Source organism: Coptis chinensis, chromosome 3 (genome assembly GCF_015680905.1).
Source record: "Coptis chinensis isolate HL-2020 chromosome 3, ASM1568090v1, whole genome shotgun sequence".
Taxonomy (NCBI): domain Eukaryota; kingdom Viridiplantae; phylum Streptophyta; class Magnoliopsida; order Ranunculales; family Ranunculaceae; genus Coptis; species Coptis chinensis.
This window is the reverse complement of record NC_141458.1, coordinates 113,851,927-113,857,794: the sequence shown is the minus strand read 5'-3', so window position 1 is coordinate 113,857,794 and position 5,868 is coordinate 113,851,927. Positions and strand designations below refer to the sequence as shown.

The following is a 5,868-nucleotide window of genomic DNA, read 5'->3' as shown; positions in this document are numbered from 1 at the left end:
TTCTGGAGATTCACAATAGCTGATAGTTGCTGTAAGTTTGTTATGGACCACTCTCTTAGTTTTATGTTTATTATTATTATTTTGTATCCCTATTTTTGCTTAATGTATTGTTAGTGGATACTACTGAAAAATGACCAATTGGTTTAGGTAGCCGAACTTTTCATATAGGATTATTGGATGATGGCATAAGACATTTCGGCTTGCACTATCATCATAATGACACTTTGTATAAATTTTTATAATTCAAAATTAATCACCATTGGATCATCTTTGGGTAGAAACGCATAATCATATGTATATTCGTATCTGACGGGTATACCGTATATATGACAAGAGCTAGTTGACTTGTTATATTGTTTTCTTATCAGCAGTCTTTAATCAGTAGAACTCTTTAACAATGTTGCATTGTTGAAATGCTTTTTAGTGAGCTAGGATACAAAAAATAGAAACATCTCAAGCAATTCGGTTCTCTATTTGGCATAATACTGTGTGTTTTATTTATGAAATTTTCCGGTGAAGAAAATTTTGCATTACAATTCATCCAGAATTTTGAATTTTTTAGAACTCAAGGTTGCATTTCATTGGAACTTCGAGGAATCGTTGTCGTAAGCGTTTTCCCAGCTATGGGTTTAAACATGAAAATCCCACTGTTGATGCTTCTAATGTTGACCAAGGAACTTCTGTTATCCATATTGACATGGTAATTTTGTGTATCATATTACTGATTTGATGCATTACAAATTTACAATATAGAGTGTAATGCATATTGTAACCCAATATGTCCTTCATTATGTCAGTTTCTCGTAACACACATGGATACATACCGGTGTATCCGACACATATTTTATTTGAAAATATGGAGTGTCAATGTTACATGCAATATACTGAATGACCCATTAGAGTCTTGATTTTGACCTAATTGTTTTACTGCATTATCTTATTGTTTGCAATTATGTGCTATCAACTAGAAGTTTCTACCCCTTCACTGGATCTGATGCATTACAATTGGTATTGTTGTCAGTCTATGTATTTAGGGTTTTTTGTGTGTGTGTGTGTGTGTGGGGTCGCCGGGTTAGGGTAGGGTTCTGCTTATCTGATATATAGTTATTTCCTATACAAATTAAAGAAAAAACGTGGAAGGGGGGGCACACTCGAGGAGAAATTCTCTGTCACATGTTATTTATAAAATTTGTAATAAATACATCTTTTAGGGGTGATAACCATGTGCTTTTCCAGGACTGCTTTTTTTGTGTCAGTAATTCTCAGAAATCGTCCCGAATTGCAAGACAAGCCTGTAGCTGTGTGCCATTCAAACAACCCAAGAGGAACAATTGAAATTTCGTCTGCAAATTACCCTGCTCGAGACTACGATTGCCTTTTTGTAGAGTTTTCTGCTTATAATTCAGTTTTTCATGTTTTATCTGGTGCCTTGAGCCCTTAACACTGTTTTATAAATTTATTAATAATATAATTGTAGGAGTAAAAGCTGGAATGTTTGTTAGGGATGCAAAGGCTCTTTGTCCTCATCTTGTCATTATACCGTATAATTTTGAAGCTTATAAAGTGGTAAGCAATGCATCGAGTTCCTTATATTAATGTGTGGATTCAAGATTGCACATTTGTTTTTGTTTATTTATATTGTAACGGGCAATGTTTCATCTGTTGGTGCTGTTATTGGCAGGTTGCTGATCAGTTTTACGATATTTTGCATAAGCACTGCAATAGAGTGCAGGTGTGTACATGTTTAGAGATGTAATTCGTTCCATTTTCACCCTTTTATTCCACGTAATGTGACCTATAAGAAAAAAAATTGTAATTTTGATCTCTTGAAACAGGCAGTAAGTTGTGATGAAGCATTTTTGGATGTAACGGACCGAGTGGATGAAGATGCTAAACATACAACAACTTGAATCGACGAGGAGATATTCGGTTACAGGAGGCCTTCGCTAGTGCAGGGGGTTGCTGCTAATATGCTCATGGCTCGCCTTGCCACACGAACTGCTAAACCAAATGGTCAATTTTTTATTTCTCCCATGAAGATTAGGTTTTGGAGTTGTGTTATTTTTTTAATTTTTCCATCAGACTCGTGGTTTCTGTTGAATCATGGTGATGAAGCATGCTCTGCTTCCGTCTTATTTTTTTATCGGATGTTCTAGTATCGTTCGATAGCTTGTGTGCATCTGTGGAAAAGTTACATTAATTGATAGATTTATGGCCTGCTAAATCAGTCTATCTTGCTTTGCATTGTTGATTTACGTCAGTAATTGAAGTCAGGTATCTTCTAAAAAAATGTATGTGGAAAAGTTACGTTAATTGATTGATTTTGAGGTGTAGGATGGTTAAAGGAGTTTTGTTAGGTCTTTGTTGATTGCAGGTGAAATGACCCACGAATTAAAATATCAATATTTTTTTAAAAAATAAATAACTCTGCCACGGTCCATAGCCGTCGCAAAAGCACTTCTTCCCACGGTCGCTCGCTTTACCCACGGTCAAATAACAATCAGCCAAAAACCAAAATCCATGACGCAAACAGCAAATCCCACGAAGTAAGACCGTAGGAAATATCTTATCCCACGGACCATAACTGTCGGGAAAACTAATTTGTCCCCACGGACTAAAACCGTGGGAAATACTGACTTTTTCCGACGGCCTTTCCTACGGTTTTATGACGTGGCAATACCGACGGCAATTACCTACACAAAGACCGTCTCTATTGGTGGTCTTTACCGACGGTTATGACTGTCGCCAGACCATTTCCAACGCACAAAATGCCCACGGTCCAAAACAGTGTTTTTCCAACGATTTTGGACTGTGGCGTAAAACCTGTTTTCTTGTAGTGGCCATAATTAAATAACATGATCGATGATGTCCCGAAAATGTCCTAAAACCATTATTGAAGAGGTTGACTAGTTGACTTTGTCCTAAAACCATAATTATAAGTGATATGGAATCGGAGCCATAATTATTCTCCAATTTATGTCTATAGGCCTAATTTTGTGATTTTTGTACAATAAAGTGACCAAATTTCCCTAACAAGTTATAGACTTTACAGTGGAACAAGTCAGCAAGTGGTATGCAACATTGAATTTTAGCCATGCCTTACCAAACATTTAAAAGAAATTTTGGTTAGACACAAATTTTCTATCATATACAGGCATACAACATAATTGCATAAGCATCGTTTCTACCATGCACCATTCAATCAAATAATTAAAATCTATTGAGATAAAAGAAGTTCAAGAGCAATACAATTATTTGGGCTGTCGTTATAATTTTCTTGCCTAACATTACAAAATTTGTTGCCTAATACTAACAATATGTTAGCATTTGTTAGTTAAGTGATGATGTGTCTATTTTTTTTCAATTGTTTTTTTTTTTTTTTTTTTTTTTTTTTTTTTTTTTTGTTATTTTCCACCTAGTATTTATGTGTGTCAAATTGTTTACACAAGCTTAGAATTTCGACGCAAAATATATGTTCACACATAAAATTTGAAATATTCGGAATTTCGACCCATCTAAAATACCCACTTGCTTTTAATTACTAAGCAACCACTACATACAAAATCCACCCCACTAAAGTTATGAGACATGTGGCGACATCATGACCAATGTGAAATGATCATACCGTAGCACACATTAAAATGAAAAAAGTTGGGTCCTATTATTGACAGACCCCAAATTGTATTGGGCAGACTCCGGCCCAACAAATTTACAAACTCGATCATTCGTGTTCTTCCTTGTTTATGTCTCTGACGGGCGGGGATGCGGGTGAAGAGTGATCTATTTTCAGCTTAAAGTCTCTCGCTCTCTTAAAAAAGATCAATGCTTGTATCCTCGGGCAATATGTTCTTCAAAATTTCTGGAACGAATTATAATAAGCCAACTGTCTTGAAGGAAACTTCAAGTGAAACATATGCAGAGATTAAGATTGACTCTTCAAATTTGACTCTCACCAGTCACCACCTAATGAACAAAACATTGTAGGGAAATAGAAAGTTTATGAAGTGATATTCTCCATGAACGGAACAAGTAAACACAAGACTATATCATATATACCTGCAAGATTTTTAACAAGCAGCACATTAATTGTTCAATATCACCATGAGCTTTACCTAGAGCATTGTTTTTCCTATTCTAATTGCTCCAAACGACCTAGCTGGGTCGTATAAACCACTTCTAGCCAATGCCTCAATGTCGCCCCACGCCTAAATTGAAGACATTTCCAACCGACCCCACAATGTCGTTGGACATACCCCAAATGACCTAACTGGGTCGCATAAACCACTTCTAGCCGATGCCTCAGTGTTGCCCCAAACCTAAATTGAAGACATTTCCAACCAACTCGACCATGCATGTCGGTGGACATACCCCAAAACGACTCTACCGCATCAATTAAGTGTGTTATGCAGCCATCCATTGACATGTTTTTGGAATTTATAGAACTTCGATTTCAATTAAAAAAAACACAATTACACCAAATAAAAACACAATTATTAATACGGATATTTCAAACTTTTATCGATTAAATTTGATATTTGTAGAGTAATGTAATGAAATCTCATGTGATGTTTTTTTAATTCTATGCGTCTTTTAATTGATTTTAAAAAAAATTGAAATAAACTTTTTTAATGGTGTTTGTTGTTAAGGACTTAAGAATTTTAAAATTATAGAGGGGGGAGGGGGTGGGTGGGGTGCAATTTTTTTTTTTAATATATATTAAAAAAAAATTGTGTTGCCCCATATATATATATATATATATATATATATGGGTCTGCCTAGCACAAAATGGAAGGTGCCCATAGTGAGTACCTTTTTTAGGATGATTATCTTGGTTGTCGATATTATATTAATCCAACACTAGTTACATCTTCTTCTTCCAAATATAATTGTGAATAACAAGATATCTAGTTTTTTCTATCGGTCATCTCGTTTTTCATTACAAGTACAACCTAACCCTCTTGTTCCCGAAGAGAAATCTCTTTATCAAGGGTGCAATTTTTTTTTAATATATATTAAAAAAAAAAAATTGTGTTGCCCCATATATATATATATATGGGTCTGCCCAGCACAAAATGGAAAGTCCCCATAGTGAGTACCTTTTTTAGGATGATTATCTTGGTCGTCGATATTATATTAATCCAACACTAGTTACATCTTCTTCTTCCAAATATAATTGTGAATAACAAGATATCTAGTTTTTTCTATCGGTCATCTCGTTTTTCATTACAGGTACAACCTAACCCTCTTGTTTCCGAAGAGAAATCTCTTTATCAAATTCAATGCAGGACAATTCTATTTTAAATTTGTTTCAAGTGCGATTTCTTTAATTTCCATATTCTTTGCAAATTTATTGTTCTCGCTGTTTTGTAACTTTTGGTTATGGATCTTAATTAATTTGGAAAGAGCAACGGTGGTGGTGCGGCGTTAATGGCGGGTGGTTTTAAGAACACATGAATAAGTGAAAGAGTTTGGTGTCGCGTCGGATTTCCACTTTGTAAATAGTTTCAAATTGTTGATGTTAAAATTCCTTATAGTTAGGGAGATAAGTGTCGTGGTGGTGCTGGCGGCGTGACGTGTGGTGGTGATGGTGCTTTTGGGTGTCAATTGGCAATAAGATGATAGTTAGTTGAAGAAAAAGATCAGCATCTGTTGGATTGAGGCCATCAGAATGGTCCAGGCAATGTCCATCTCACTTGAGTAGAGTGGGCCTGAACTTAATGGCATTTTTTTTTTTGTCTCAATAGGTAAGGGACTAACGCTTGACCAAGTCAATTAACCCCTGTAAACAATTTACCACATAAATGTCGGGTGGAAAATACCAAAAAAAAAACAAAAATGAAAAAAATGGGACACATCAGCACTTAACTG

The 5,868-nt window shown here is 35.3% G+C and overlaps 1 long non-coding RNA gene across 2 annotated transcripts; it reads left to right on the top strand.

The window, feature by feature from the left end:
* Positions 1-543: 543 nt before the first annotated feature.
* Positions 544-1,913, top strand: LOC147513183 (uncharacterized). Of its 2 annotated transcripts, none has more exons than XR_015217351.1 (4): positions 544-700; positions 1,237-1,566; positions 1,682-1,732; positions 1,836-1,913. It is a non-coding gene; the product is annotated as an uncharacterized LOC147513183 (long non-coding RNA). The 2 variants fall into 2 exon arrangements; XR_015217350.1 differs by having other exon boundaries at positions 545-700; positions 1,478-1,566.
* The last annotated feature ends 3,955 nt before the right edge of the window (positions 1,914-5,868 follow it).